The sequence below is a fragment of the Pinus tabuliformis genome, chromosome 5_1 (genome assembly GCF_031772625.1).
Source record: "Pinus tabuliformis cultivar Carrire ecotype Pingquan chromosome 5_1, CPIR1, whole genome shotgun sequence".
In the NCBI taxonomy this organism is placed as follows: domain Eukaryota; kingdom Viridiplantae; phylum Streptophyta; class Pinopsida; order Pinales; family Pinaceae; genus Pinus; species Pinus tabuliformis.
Window position 1 is genome coordinate 318,619,666 of NC_142305.1, and position 16,239 is coordinate 318,635,904.

The 16,239-nt window shown below is 35.4% G+C and overlaps 1 pseudogene; it reads left to right on the forward strand.

The window, feature by feature from the left end:
- Positions 1-12,552, forward strand: part of LOC149164641 (hyperosmolality-gated Ca2+ permeable channel 1.8-like) — a 47,648-nt pseudogene extending 35,096 nt beyond the window's left edge.
- Positions 12,553-16,239: the final 3,687 nt, after the last annotated feature.

A 16,239-nucleotide genomic window follows, 5' to 3' on the forward strand; every position in this document is an offset into this window, starting at 1 on the left:
AAGGTATTATTAATGAACAAAAGGAAAATACACGACACAACAAGAAAGAAAAACCAAATTACAAGCAAAAGAAGCTAAACCAAAGCATAATGCAAGAGAAAAGTAAGAAAAGACAAGAGAGACTAAAGAGAATAAGCACAAGATGAGTGCAAGAAAGGGGAAAACTAAGATGTAGCTAATCCTACTTCTGATCTAACAATTAATAGGGTGGGGTCACGTATAATGAAATTTCCAATGTAGCCACTGTAATCGTTCCTGACCTGCAAACACAAAGATACGATCAATTAAAACAGATATAAAGAAGTGTGCAAGAGAACATATAATAGCTTGAATAACTTGCACAACAAAAGGAAGGTCTTACTTATGGGCAGAAAGATGTGTCACAACTGCTAATTTCATCCAATTCACATTCTTACCTTTTAAACAAAAAATATAATCAAACAAACCTCGAAGACTTCTTGCGAATTCACCTTTTTCTATGTCATCCTGCTTAGAAAGCATGACAAAAGGTTGAAACCTGTTTATTGAAATGGAGCTTTCTGAGTAAGATTGCTCCAACCATTTAGTGATTGGATCATAAAGTTCATAATGATCCTCTTGAAAACCCTTAAATATTTGAAAACATAGATTTTCAATTCGAGGCATGGGATTATAATGAGAATCTTGTGAGGGAAAATAGATCTAATCATATTCATGAATCATGTCGAGATAATGAGGACCCAACATAACCATCAGCAAAGGCTGATGTGCCTCAACAACTCAGCAAAAATCTGAATAGTAAGATGTTGAACAATGAAGATCGAAGGATGTAAAACAAATATCATTGGATGTACTGGTGAAAAAATGATAAAACGAATGATAGTCATGAAAGACAAAATAATGATCAGATGAGATGATTAAAGCATCAAATTCCCAACTTGTAATTAACAAAGGTAAATCAATTGGAACAGTTTCAGAAATTCTCTACATAGTAGAATCATCTTCCTCACGTGACGAGTGTAACAAACCATTTTCTTGTGACTGGTTACACATTGTACTAGCATCGTAATCATCAAGAGAAGTGAATAGGAATGCTAGTATAACAAAAACATGAAACCAGTCAGGGTAAAACAAGTGAAGAATAATTTGATTCATCAAATAATCGATGCATTCACTAATGCTCAAGAGGATTTAAGGTGCGATGAAGAAAATTATTAGCATTAGAATACTTACAAGAAGGATGAGGAGTTGATTGTTTTCAAAAGAGTGTAACAGATATGACTCCTTCAGCCAAAGATAATCTTTAGGATAATAAACTTCACAATTCAATGATTTTATGAGAGATATGCATTCTAAACTAGATTTTGTTACATGAGACTTGCATAAAGATAAAACATCTTGAATCCGATCAGAAATCAGATCTTAAAAATTCAAGAGATCATATCTGCAATGCCAAATATATTTCAAGAAAGAAATTACATTGAGTGAAACTATGCAGAAAGAAGAGTTTTGCGAATAAAACTAGATATGACTTAGGTCGGGGCTCTTACCATAGCTGTGAGATCCTAACATAACCATCAACGAAAGTTGAAGTGTTCTGACTCTCTTGCAAGTCCCAAAACTTTCCGAAATTATAAAATCGCATCCAGAAGATTGAACCAGATCACACATAGTGTGAGGACAACTTCTTTCACTGATCTTGATGACATCACTATTCACCAGGTGGCAACCATCTTTGTCCCAGATTTGATCAGATTGCTCTAGGTCACATAGAGTGCACAAGTTAATGTTGTTGACTCTACATTCCTTCAGAGAATGTTTCTCTTTACATTTTGGGAAGAACATGGCCAAGGTCTTATCAGCTTCATCTTGTGATTTTTTCACTTATGCTGTCACCAATTAGGCAGATAAGGTACTGAAAATATCGGTCTTGATATTCTCAAACAAGTTTCCAATCTCAGCTCTGGTCACACTTCCATTCACGGATTTCTATATTTTAACAGAGGCATCCCGTGCCATGCTTCTCCCTTGTGATGATCCTCGCGAGCACCTTATGAATTTTTTTATTATATCATCGTATGGATCCTGAGATATATCTCCTTTTCATAACAGGTTCAACATATCAAGGCAATCATATCTCATTCCTTGAATCAATATTATTTTCAAAATATCTGGATCCAAATCGCTATGTTTGGACCTTTGTATATTATAATGGATCTTTTCCCCGTAATATTGCAAATTCTCTTCTTCCTTCTGTGTTATTCTGAATATCTCCTCTCTTAGATCTCTAGTTTGCCAATAGTCCTCGTGTTTTTCCAGAAACGTAGTCTTCATATCTCCTTATGGTCAGATAGTGGTAGAATATATTCCCATAAACCATCTTAATGCTGCTCCTTTTAGAGTGGGAGGAAATAGTTTTAGCTTCTGAGCATATGAAGTGTAGTCATAACTCCTACACAGAACATCAAACTCAAACATAAAAGTATCAGGATCTTCTATAGTCAATCCCTAGAAAGATGGAAGGGCTGATAGAGGGATATTTTTCATAGGGGCTTCTCCCCTTATATCACTTATTGGAAATTCAAAAGTGGTAATAGTGGCATTTGTCCCATTATTGTTGTTGTTATCCCCCATTGGAATTTCTCCTGATTCTTGTTCTGGTGAGTATCCTTCTAAAGATTGTTTGGACAAATGTTCTGTAGATGAGGATTCTTGTGATAATTGATCAGATTGTTTTGGGGCTGGCTATTTTACTGCACTACCTGAGTCTGGGTATTGGAAAGTAAAAGAATGTTCTTCCGATTCTAGTTCTTGATATTTCCCAATAGTTTCCCCTTGTCCTTCTAATCCAAAATCTTGGCCACTAGTTTCTCCTTGTTATTCCTGAGTTGATTTTACATATTTGGGAGTTTGTAGGCTAGTTTGAGGAAGATGGGGTCCTAAAATAGAGGAACCAGATACTCCTAATTTTGATGTAGAATCAGTAGGTTTCTGTGCACCTATTTTCCTCATGTATCTATGTGGTTTTGATTGCTTTCTTTCTACTTTTGAGATCAATTCTTGGATGAATGTTTTTCTTCATTGATCAATATTTTTCTTGTCCTTTTTGTGACCCCTTTTGCCTATAGATTTATTAGAGTTCCCATGTTTTTCTTCTTCTTCACTCATACATTATATGCATGGACGTTATGTGTAACTATTTTCACACCCTAAGTGTCCTAATTATTACAGTGGTGAGCCTGCTTACGGATATTAGAGTGATGCGCAGGTTCTCACATCTCATCTTATCGCCCAACGCCTGTAAAATTAAAGACACCCTATCGAAAGAAAATTGAAAAGTTTACACACCCTAAGTGTTCTAATTATTACAGTGGTTAGACTTCTCAGGTATATTATAGCGATCCATAGTTTCTTACCTCTCGTCTTACTACCAAATGCCGGTAAAATTAGATACACTCCATCAAAAGGAAGTTCAAAAGAAAGTGATGACTGGCTGTATCATTGACAACCTTCCCTGAAAACCTTCCCAAAATCATTAATTATCAACCAGGGTAAGTATTTTTATTTCAAAGGTGTCTGCACTATCTGTGCTGATACATGTAACAACCAGGTAAAACAGAAAAGATGTCGTTGAACACGCTTGTAGAAATTAAAGTACTCTTGCAGAATGGAAATACAAGCTTGCAGGAATTAAAAGGCACACTGCAGAAATGAAACACACTCAACAAGGAAAGAATCCACACTTCATAAAAACTTCAGAATAAATATAGGCGCACCATACACTATCAGCTAAAGATATAACAATAGTTGAATAGCATAGAATTGATTAACATATATAAAAACACACCATAAATCTGAAAGTAGAAGTGTATCTATCCCACAATGAAATGTGTACAACAATAATAAGAAATCCACACTAACACATGACAAAACAAATATCCTATTAACACTGCGATCCTTGCTAAAGAGGAGGGCCCTTCCTCCCTAGCAGGGTGCAGGAGTAAAACAAAAACTAGTTAAGGATTCAACATAGAAATTGCAATAACATCACCAGATATATGCTCGTATTAAAAATAGTTGAAGAGTACAAGATCAAAATTTCAGTATTATCTCTATTTCATCCTCCTTCACATGAGACTAAGCTCTTTTATAAAGTCTTTACAAAGCCCCAAAATTAGGAAAATGAATTAGTCATGAGAATCTGCGATTCTCATGCTGATTAAGCTAACAAAAATAATAAAATGATATAAATTGTTACAAATTGCCTTTTAATAAATATTTTTTGTGGCTACACTACTTTTTTTTATACGCAATTGTAACACCTCAAATATTCTTAACTGCCTGCATGGAATTACTTTATGTGGCCCTTAATAACTTGTCTTTGAAAATGACGGCTACAGTCTTGAAAATTCATAGTGTAACAACAACTTATTGGTGTAACAACATAAAATGGCAAACCCAGGGTGTAATAACAAATCATACTGTGTAACAAAAAATAACAACAACAAATGTTCACCCATGTTTATGAGTGGTTATGGAAACACCTGAAAGAAAAACATTCAAAAGAACTCTTCCAAAGATACCTTGGTTAGTCATCCCAAAGAAAGCATCATTTCATTCAATACTTAGCAAAAAATAAAATAATAATACGTTGAAGAGAAAGGTTGCTTCTTTATCAGAGGGAGTGACATTGTACTAGGGAAACTATAGGTTCAATGACGAAAAATGGCAAAAAATGGGGAAAAGGATGCTTGAAATATCCTTGAATATTTCACCCAAAAAATCTCCCTAAGGAAATGATGATGGGAATGGATGGAAGTAGGTGTGGAACCATCGATTAACATGACCTTCAAGGGTGAGGAATAAAAGCACACAAGAAAACTCTTCATCATTGATTTCGTAAGATTCACAAAATTTAAGAAAATCATAAATGTGCTCGGTTATGGATGTTCCATCCTCACCATCAAACTTTAACTGGGACAAGTGATAGAGAGGCTCATCGGGGATTGAAAATTGATAAATGGAAAAATTAGAGAAACACCCCGAGAGTAAGATTTGAGTATGAGCCATTTTAGATAAGAGGTTCAAACTAGATTCAACGAGCTCAACTTGTCATCTAGCCCTCCTTCTAGTGCCATTATTGATGGTGCTGGAAATACATCAACTAAGGGGTCTCCTCGATGTGAAGTCCTAATTAGACCTCACACCATTTGGATTAGGAGCCCCATTCAGAATATCAGCCCATTCCCATGTATCCCTATAGATTTTCCTTGGCTCTAACTATCAGCAAGAGAGAGGAATGTGTGGTGCCTTCGGAAAGAATGAAGATGTACCTGGTGAGTGTTCAATTGTAAATGTTTCTAAGTCGTTCTACTGTGGGGGGAATGCAAAGGTGAGTCTCTAAGAGAGAGGTAATAGTACTACCCAATAAGAGACACACACAAATAAGAAGGATCTATCTATCATCCAACAAAAATAGTCCAGAATAGATGTGAAGGTCATTACAAACAATTATTGAGATAGGCTTGTCTAATATTCCATGGAGTAGTCCACAAGGATGGGACAACATTAATAACAATTACAACACAATCTCAACAAGCTAAGTACTAAAATAACTGAAATAGTTCAACTATCTTAGCACATGTGAAAGAAAACATGAAATACAAACATCTGTAGAATAGTCTTACAAACATTCATAATCCATGCATGAAAAACCTGTTGGCCTTGAAGGATCCTGATATTAATTAAAATTTCCAAGACACACATATACAATGTCCATCAATATGTCCAATAGTGGAGCGTTGGAGCCACTCCTTGCTCCCCAAAAGAACTAGCTTATCTCTCTAATGCTTTGCGAGAGGAGCGGAGGTGAAAAGTCCTTTTGCTCATACAATTAAGGTGTATATATAACCAAGGGGTGATGCTTCACCGTCCTTGTGACTCTTTGACTACCCTCATGAATGTTTGACTTTCTATGACCTTTCAACTTACATGACTCTTCATATTCCATGTGTGTCCCTTGGACTTCCACTTTACAATACATTTTGAACATACATGATCCACAAGGATGATGTGGCCTATGAAAACTCATGACATGAAATGACATGACACTACTGACATGGAATACTTGATGATGTGGTAGTGTCATGCCACTCCTACTACCATGTCTCTGATATCTTCTTGAGAATGATTTTGTCTTCCACCTCCTCATGGATTGGTGATAAGGATTCTTCAATGGTCTCAAGTCTTGGGTTGTGGTTGCAAATTTGTGTCCCTTTGCTTTTCCTCGATTAGTCAGCTTGCATGTCTAGCTACAAATATTCATTTTAGCATGCTTCCCTTATGCATCTCCTTCTTCATCATCTTGTCATGGTGTGTGAGAGAGTACCTGCATCTACAATTCACTCATGGTGAGACGACGTATATCTGAAAACGCCCTAATATAAGATAGTGCATTTGGATCCATTAACTGAGCTGAGATTGGGTGAAAGGTTAGGAGAGAGGGCTCAGTGACTCTACAATTACGCAGTTCAAGCCACTAGGGTTGAAGCTTCATCACTAAGAATGTGCAGTGTGTAGTTCAAGCTAGACTGAGGGAAAAAAATGCATAGTCCTGGGTAGAAATGGGGCAGGCTGAGGGGATGGACATTGGGAGGACATACTGCGAAGTTTTAGGAGGTAAGGGAGACTGAGCTACTGTGCAAATACGTGGTTCAAAGGCTCAAGGAAAGAGCTTGAGGCTTGTACTTTCATAGTTGGGACCAGGCTAGAAGGAATGATTACGCAATCCTGGAGGTCATCGCTGGGCCTTGGGTACAAAAACTGTGCAGTGCAATAGTACTAGGAGGTAGGAACAATGCATTGCATAGTGCTAAGAGGGAAGGTCCTACCTTGAGGTCTGGAACTGCACAGTGCAAAGTCTAGGTAGGCCAGTGTAGCCAAATTGCTTGGTCGGGAAGCCTCTTCGGAAATGGTTGAGTATGAGACCGGTGAGATTGATGTGTATAGTAATAAGAATTCAACTGTGATCTCACCCTTAGAATACTTGATGACACAGCAAAATAGATAACCCATGACACATGAACAACACATTTCCCTTCGTGTGACCACTTTATGACCAGTTATAACAAGTACAACACTTAAGATACACTATGTGACGACCATGACAACACTTGTACGACAATGCTCAAAACTTTGTGAGTGAGTGTGACAGGTGTTTACATGGTTAGGAAAACTAATATACACAAAGATAAACCCTTGAAACCATTAGAATAGGATTTTACATGCTGTGCGATAGCAAGTATGAGAAAATATGACACTTTTCCTATGTTGCAAACGAGACCAAAACACTTAAAGAAAATACATGAAATGAGTTTCAAATTTTTGCGACAATACATGACATCGAAGACATAATGGTGTGGCAATGATAAGTTGTCCTTATTACCTTGACTTCATGAGAGATGCACCTTTTTTTAACACCTATCCTCCAAAAGGTTGTAAATCACATGGAGTCTTCATGCAGTCCTGATCATATTCCATTGATCCTTCGTCTTCTTGCTTGATGATCATCCTATGTCCTCATCTCCTTATGTGTCATCTAACATTTCTTCCTTCCCCATGTCCTTCCTTATCATCTTACCATAACATGGTATAGTTCCCGTGTCTTCCATCAACTCATGACAAGATGACATCAATCTCATAAACCCGTATGTAAGATGTTGCTTGATGATCCGCTGACTGAGCCGAAATGAGTGGTGGGACAAGGGAAAGGCCCATTGACTACATAGTTTTTCAGCTCAAGCAGACAGGGGTAAAACTTGGGCTTTGAGACTTCACAATTCGTATTTCAGGTTGGGCTGAGGAAGAATATTGCATAGTTTGAGAACTCAATGAGCTAGGCTGAGGGGTTGGGCATTGGTTCAACCAACTGCATAGTTTTGGAAGATAAAGGTGAATGGGTGATTATGTATTCTTGGGAGCCAGGGCTTGGGCTTGAGCACTAAGGGTGAAAAATGTGCAGTTCCAAGAGACTAGATTGCTACTTAAGGGTTGAGACTATGCAATGCGTAGTTTAGGAGGGATGGATGAGGCTAGGCTGCTAGGAACTTTCCAAAATTTGGCTAAGTGCAGGATCAGTAAAACTGATGTGAAAAGTGATAAAACTTGTCTATGATCACAAAATTAGACACTTGGAAACACAACGTATATCTTCCAGAACAAATGAACACGTACTTTCCTCATTGTGACAACCTTTGCACAAACTTACGATAAGTGCAACACTTAAGATAAAATTTATGATGATAATGATGACACTTGTGTGACAGTGCATGAATCTTTGGAAATGAGTGGAAAACATGTCTACATGATAAGAAAAACTCATTATCACAAATATTTCCCCTTGAAACAAACCAATAACCACTTTGCATGATAAGCGACAATTCCCATGCTAAAAGATGACATTTGCCATATGAAGATAAAAATGTGAACGCCGCTTGCGATACATGAACAATAGTGAAAAAAAAACATGCCAAAGGAAAGATAACATGACAATGACACTAGTTAGAGTGCAATCAAGTGAAAGTGACAACCAAAAACATGAAAGCAACACTCACGAAAAAAAAGGTGCGTGGGAGCTACAGTTTGCAAAACTCACCGAAGTAGAAGTACATATGTAGCTATAATGTGAGAAAATGTCATTGTTAGTGCACACTAACTGTCGACATGGATTGGACATCACACATGCATAGTATTGATAGGAGAGTGCTATGCTTGTGCAAGCTTGCGTAAAAGAATGCGCTCATGCACTTTTTACAGAGTGAGCATGTGTGAGGAAGTGACTTTAACTCTTCTAGTCCAAGAAGGGAGCTCAAAAGCATCAACTGACTAAGAAGTGACTATGGAAAAACCGATCATAAGATCCATAGAAGGCTCCAAAATTTGAGTGTACGCAAAATTTTGGAGGGAATTTGTCGCAACGAAAACACTATCCTAGGAAATCCATCCCTTGGCAAGGGTTCCTCACATCGAAAGGTATATACCTGCCTCAAAACCATCATACTCGTCATATCATGCACATGGAAATCAATGAACACTATTGGGTACGAGTTTCCCTCAACGACCCTACTCCTTAAGTGCTTTACCAACATACTGCTGCCTATTTCAATTCCTTTTTTTGCTGCTACTAATCCTTGCAGTCATTTTCAACCACCCAAATCAGGTATTTTCATGCTTTCCTGTACCAAGCACATAACTTCCATTAGATTTGAAATGAATTAAAATAAACTCAAATCATACCTCATTAGTAGCTCATCAACAAAGTACATTTTCAATTCTATTTACTTCCTTGTCACAACAAGCCAAACCAATTCTTGACCAAATCATCATGTATACGCATATCACATTCGGTCAACTCAAAAAACAACCATCATAGATCAAAATCATGAATCACATGAAATCATCATAAACCAGAATCATAGATCATATGCATAATTGAAACTAAAATAAAATGCTGATACTTATTACTTAATCAATCCTTCACTTCTACCTTTATCCTTCGTCCTTTCCATACAAACACTGGATCAGTTTCCACACCTGACAACACCCAGTGCCTTTTTATTTTATTCAATCACGTACACATAAACAATGTACATCACAACACATATATCCACACACAACATATGACACCACACAATACATACACCTATATCTAGCATACAACACAACACAATACACATATATACACATAGTACAATGCATCAAATACACATGACATGATGCCACGACTAAAAAATTCACATAAGTAGTATTGCATGTACACAAAATGGCATGGACGACATGCATACAATACCACTTGTACACTAGTACCAAGTGTACAACATGTTGTAGCTCGTTTTACTTTTCTCTATGTTTAAAAGAAAAAATATATATTTCAAAAAAAAAGTCAAAAGAAAAAGAAAATCAAAAGGCAAAGAATTTTAATCTTGAATTTTGATTAATTTATAATGGTAGATTAAGCTGAACTAATTAAATCTTAATGCAAACTTAAGATTAAAGAATATGGGTCCCCATACATGAAAGTTGACAACACCAAAGTAAAAAATGTTAAGTATCATTTATGATTTTGGGCACGATGGAGAATGTGAAGTGCCTCTGCAAAGGATTTTCAAGATCTACTTTGACTAAAAATCCATGGTTCATAACGATTACGAGGGACTCCATCAGATTTCCTTCGTACAAGAGTCTGCCCCCGTATTACGTCAGCAAGTGAGTGCAGGTGTTGTGTATCCATTCTACCACCGCTTTGTCATCATCTGTCAGCGTACCCCTCTACCACCAGTCATGCATCAATTTGTTTTAAGTTTTTAGATATTTTTGAAATGATGTATTTATGTTTCTCTTTTCAAAATGTAATGTTCGAAAGAGATATTAATTCCAAAGTAGTTTAGGAAGTTAACAATTTTGGGAGTTGGTAGTTTTTTAACTCTCCTTTTGAAATTTTGTATAAAATCAATTCAAAAAGATAAACAAGGCTTCCAATTTTTGGACCTTAGAAGCAGAAACTAGTTGTATTCTCAATCTTCATGTGGATTTGAATAAATATTTCAAAGTGATTCCAGACACTTGTTGAGTACAAAATGTGTTTCTTGTTATTTTCATTTTATGTTTTCCTTCATAGAAGAGAGTAATGAAGCCGCCGACCTTAATTTTATAGTTATGTAAAAAAACAGATTTCTATGAGTTAAGTTAAAATTACCTTAATTATGCTCTCCTCTTTTCTATATATCATTCCATGCTAATTAAACATTTCCTTTAAATTTTAAGACAAAGATTCTACATTAAGCAGTCTATTGTTGAAGACTTTCCACTATCCTTTTTCACTACACTTTCATTTAAATTATATTTAGCATCAAAAGGCCACTTTGGATGATTGTTTCTCCCATTGAAGATTAAGAGGCAATGTATTTATAATTATAATTTATGGGGCTTTGAAACAATGGGACAAAAAACCTATTTAATAATAGTTTTAAATAAATGTCTTGGGCACTGACCTCTCCTCAGCCAGAGGTTGTCTTGCAAGGTACAACATTTTTAGCATCGTTGCCAAGGAATGGAGACATGAAGTTATTTTTCCTTGGGTCTTTTCTATATAGTCATTTCTTTGTCTGGCAAGAAAAGAAAGTGCTTAGGATAAGTCTCTCACCAAGAAAACAGTCCTAGCTCTGAAAAATCCCCACACAAGGTTCAATACTTCACATTGGAAAGATCCTATCCTTTCTGATCCAGATAAATTAATTTATCGAAGTGTTTGGAAGGAAAAATCCCTAGTAACTCCAAAACCTACTTTTTCTGCTCCTGGTACAAGTTCTGTTCCACAATTTCTTAAGACTTTTCATTCAGAGGAAGTTGTAAAAAATATTAAATTTTCTCACGAAATCTTGTCTTCCCCTCAGAATATTTTTTTCAAACTCCACATTGGAAGGAGAATAATTTGAGTCAGTGTCCTTTTATTTTCCATAAATCAAAGAGATTAAAATAGTTGATTTTTCATTTTCACATCAAACTGTTTCTATTTTCAGTCAACCAGATCCTACTTCTGTTATCCCACCTCCATCATTTGTTTTTCAGGCAGGAAGTTCTTTTGTTCCCTTCTCAAATTCAAATATGGCTATCCTAGCTTTTCTTTTGAACATATATGCACCTTTAAATATTCCTCAGCCAATGAATGTTATGCCTCAAGATTATCTAAAATTGTTACCCAAGTTTATAGGGGGAGATGAAGTACCAATAGAAAAACATATTGATTATTTTTGGGCATTTGCTGAGAATTTAAATGTTGAATATTTGGATGTAGTGATGATATTATTTATCTAGTCATTGGATGGGGAAGCAAGGAAGTGGTTCAAAACACTTCCTACTAATTCTATAAATACTTGGGAGGAATTAGAGAATGTTTTCACATAGAGATGGGGTGAAAAGAAGGATCATGGTTATTTCTTGACTGAATTTAATGCAATTAAAAGAAAATGAGAAGAAGATGTAAATGAATTCATTAAAATATTTAATAAGTTGTATAATAGTTTGCCAGTAGAAATAAAACCACCACCTGTAGCAGAAAAAGTGGTGTTTACAGGGGCATTTGATTATGATTTTGGTTTTACTTTGAGAGAGAGGAGATCTCCTACTTTAGACCAAATCCAGACTGATGCAATGGAAATTGAAGCAAATCTATCTGCCACAAGGAAAATTAAATCAAAGGAACTAGTTGAAGATAAGAGCGAAGGAAAAGAAGAAGTGAAGGCTGTTAGTCAGCCTAAAGATTCTCATGAGAAAAATATTGATGAAATGACTAAATTCATTAGATATCTGTCCAATAAATTGGTGAATATGGAATTACAAGGAAAAAATCCTCAAAGGAAAATTCAACACAGCCAAAATATAAATTTTAATCCTCAATTTAGGAGGCAACCACTGCAAATTATGCAAAGGGATAAAAAGGACCAAGATCAAACACAACCACCTCTGTATATCGAAGATACACCAGAGAAAGCAGTGGAAGAAACTCTTAAAGAATAGGAAAATCAGATTTCTACATTATATGATGAGGAGGGAGAAGGAGTCGTAAGGGAAGATTCAAATTTGGGTTTTTAGGTCTCTCTAGATGATGAAGAAATTGAATAATACTGTAAGAAGTTTACAGATTTTATGCAAGAAGAGTGGCATAAAAAATACGATCTTATATCTAGAAAGAGATAAAGACTCCAAGACAATGTAGAGGAGAAAAAATATTGGACAGTTTAGCAACAATATCCAAGACAAGTTGATAAACGAAAGAAAAAGATCAATACAGTCCCAACAATTACAACTCGGCAAGGAGAAATTTCTAATAAGAAGCATGATTCAAGAATTATCCACAAATATGTTCAAAAACCTATTGTTAGTTCACAGAAGGTCCCAAGTTAGAACTTAAATGAAGAGGAACAATTGAAAACAGTGAAAGAAAGTCATTATTTTAATTTATTAAAAGAATTAGAAAAACTTAAAGTTCCAATTCCTTTAACTAAGCTAGTGAAGACTCCTATTTATAAAAAGAAAGTCTCTGACTTTATAAATATTTCACAAGATAATCATTCAACAGATGCAGTTAATTTGCAAGAGGAAAGATCAGTGGTGATGTTTGGTCCTCATGTGGAGGAACAAGATACTTCTACACCACCTTTTTATATTTCTTTGCTCATGCATACTTTCATACTTCATAATTGTATGTTAGATTTAGGAGCCTCTCATAATCTAATGCCACTTTCAATTATGAAGCAACTAAACTTGACAATTGAAATGCCTTATAAAGACGTGTATTCTTTTGATTCAAAAAAGGTCAAATGTGTGGGATTGATTAAGGATTTGGTGGTGTCATTGGCTCAAATTCCTACCAGGAGTATTGTAATGGACGTGGTTGTTGCAGATATTCCAGCCCGCTTTGGAATGTTTCTCTCTAGATCTTGGGGAGCCAAACTTGGAGGAGTACTCAAATTGGATTTCACTTATGCTATTATTCTAGTTTTTGGTGGAGAAGAAAGGAGGTTTCATCAAGAGACCAGGTTTGTAAAGACCATCACAAAGAAGGGTTCAAGTAATTCTCCTGTTTATAGTCAGGAACATGATGAATTTTCCTGTTTTATGTAACAAGTATCACAGAAAATTGCTAAAGATACAAAAGTACTACTCCCTTCAACAATTAAAATCAAGGAGCTAGTAGCCAATGGAGTCTGGAAGTTGTATTTCGATGGTGCCTATTCGAAAGAAGGGAATGGAGCTAGAATTATTCTTCTTTCTCCAAAAGGTCAAATGATTCCCTTCTCCTATAAATTAGAATTTGAATCTACAAATAATATTAATGAACATGAAGCTTTCATTCTTGGTTTACAAGATGAAAAACATTTAGGAATACCGTGCATTTACTTTTTTGGAGATTCAAAATTGGTAGTTAAATAAATCAATAATCAATGTCAATCCAAACATCCAAGACTTAATACATATAGGAATGAAGTGTGGGATTTGGTGGATAACTTCTTTTATGCTTTCAATATATAGTTTGTACCTAGGGAAGGTAATAGACTAGCTGATTCATTGGCAGTTGAAACTAATACTTTTATGTCTCCATTGAATCACGGGCTCAGGTATGAAGTGGAAATCAGGAACATGCCTTCTATTCAAGATAATGGAAAGTATTGATAGGTGTTCGAAGATGAAGAAAAAATTAAAATATTTTTGGAAATGGTAGGTGAATTCTTGAACTTGGAGATCGACCAAGAGGATGAAACTAAAGAAGTTCAAGAAGATGAATCGAGCACAAAATTTCCTTTAAAGGATTCTATAGGATATCAAAATATAATGCAGTTGAAGAACAATGTGATGCCTAAAGGTTTGGTACCCTTGGAGATATTTTTCAATGCTAATGATTTTGATATCAATATCAAGAAAACATATTTAAAAGATGATCTTGAGGATTACAATCTTGGAACAAAGCAGCAACCAAAGGTGGCGAGATTGACAAAAGATGTTACAAAAGAATTCAAACATAGGTATGTAGATATTTTGAAGAAAATGTTGATATATTTTCATGGTCTTACAAAGATTTGAAGACATATGGTACCAACATTATTCAACATAAAATTCCTTTAAAACTAGGGATCAATCCATATAAACAAAAATTGGGGAAAATTAATCATTTATTGTTGCCATCAATTGAGAAGGAAATTAAGAAATTATTAAAAGCTAAGATAATTGTTCCTATGGGATACTCTGAGTGGGTGGCTAATTTAGTACCTATGAGGAAGAAGAACGAGGAGATTTGATTATGTATTGACTTCCAGAATTTAAACAGGGCATCATTGAAGCATAACTATCCTCTCCCTAAAATGGATCAAATCTTGCAAAAAGTAACAGGATCTTCTAGGTTATCAATGATTAATGTTTTTTAGTTTATAATCAAATCTCAAGGTAGCTAGAAGATCAGAAACATACAACGTTTACCACTCCATGGGGAAATTTCATGTATGCTAAGATGCCTTTTGGATTAATGAATGTTGGTGCTAGCTTCCATAAGGCTATGGATATAGCCTTTGTAGGTGAAAAAGAGAAATTTGAGGTAATTTATTTGGGTGACATTACAGTTTTCTCCAGATCAGATGAAGAGAATTTGAATCATTTGCAACAAAATTTTGAAAAATCCAGAAGGTATGGCTTATCCTTAAACCCCAAGAAATCTCATTTTGCTTTAAAAGAAGGAAAATTACTTGGCCATATTGTATCTAAAGAAGGGTTTAGGATAGATCTAAAAAGAGTAGAAGAAATTAAAAACATACCTTTGCCGAGGAGAAAAAAGGATATTCAAAGTTTTTTGGGAAAGATAATTTTTTTAGGAAGGCTTGTCCCAAGTTAAGCAGAAATTCTTAAGGAAATTGCTGACATATTGAAAAAGGATGCATAAGTCAAGTGGGCCGCAACTTCAAGAAATTCTTAAGGAAATTTTTGACATGTTGAAAAAGGATGCATAAGTCAAGTGGACCATATTTTACTAGGATCAAGGAACCCTTTCAAGAATCCCCTGTATTGGTGAGTCCTGATTATCAAAATCCTTTCTACATATTCTCATTTGTCTCTCCTTTTACTCTTGTAACAGTACTTTTGCAAAGAAATAAGGAAAATATGGAGCAACCTATAGCATTCTTCAATAGGGTGTTAAGGGACGTAGAGCTGAATTATAATATTATGGAGAAACAAGGCTATGATTTAGTAAAAGCACTAAAGGCTTTTAGAGTTTATATTATTCAATCTCAGATTACTACTTATGTTCCTAATGCTGCTGTCAAATATGTGTTGACTCAAAGTGATAGCGATGGGAAAAGAGGAAATTTGATTGCAAAAATACAGGAATATGATTTGGACATCAAGCCAACTAAGCTGGTGAAAGGACAAGGATTAGAAAAAATATTTATAGAAGCTAATCATCAAGCTGTGGGAATTAATTTGCTGGCTGAAGATGCTGAATCCAAGACAAAAGAAGAGAAGGGTAAGAATAAAGAGCCTGATGACATAATTCAATACAAGTATATTTGTTCTCGGTGGTATAAAGAAATTTTTTATTATATGTGTTTCCTTAGTTGTCCTTCTTCTTTAAATAGAAAAAAATATAAAGCTCTGAGAGTCAAAGCTCAAAAGTATGTAATAACAAATGCAAAGTTGTATTGGAGAGATCCAACT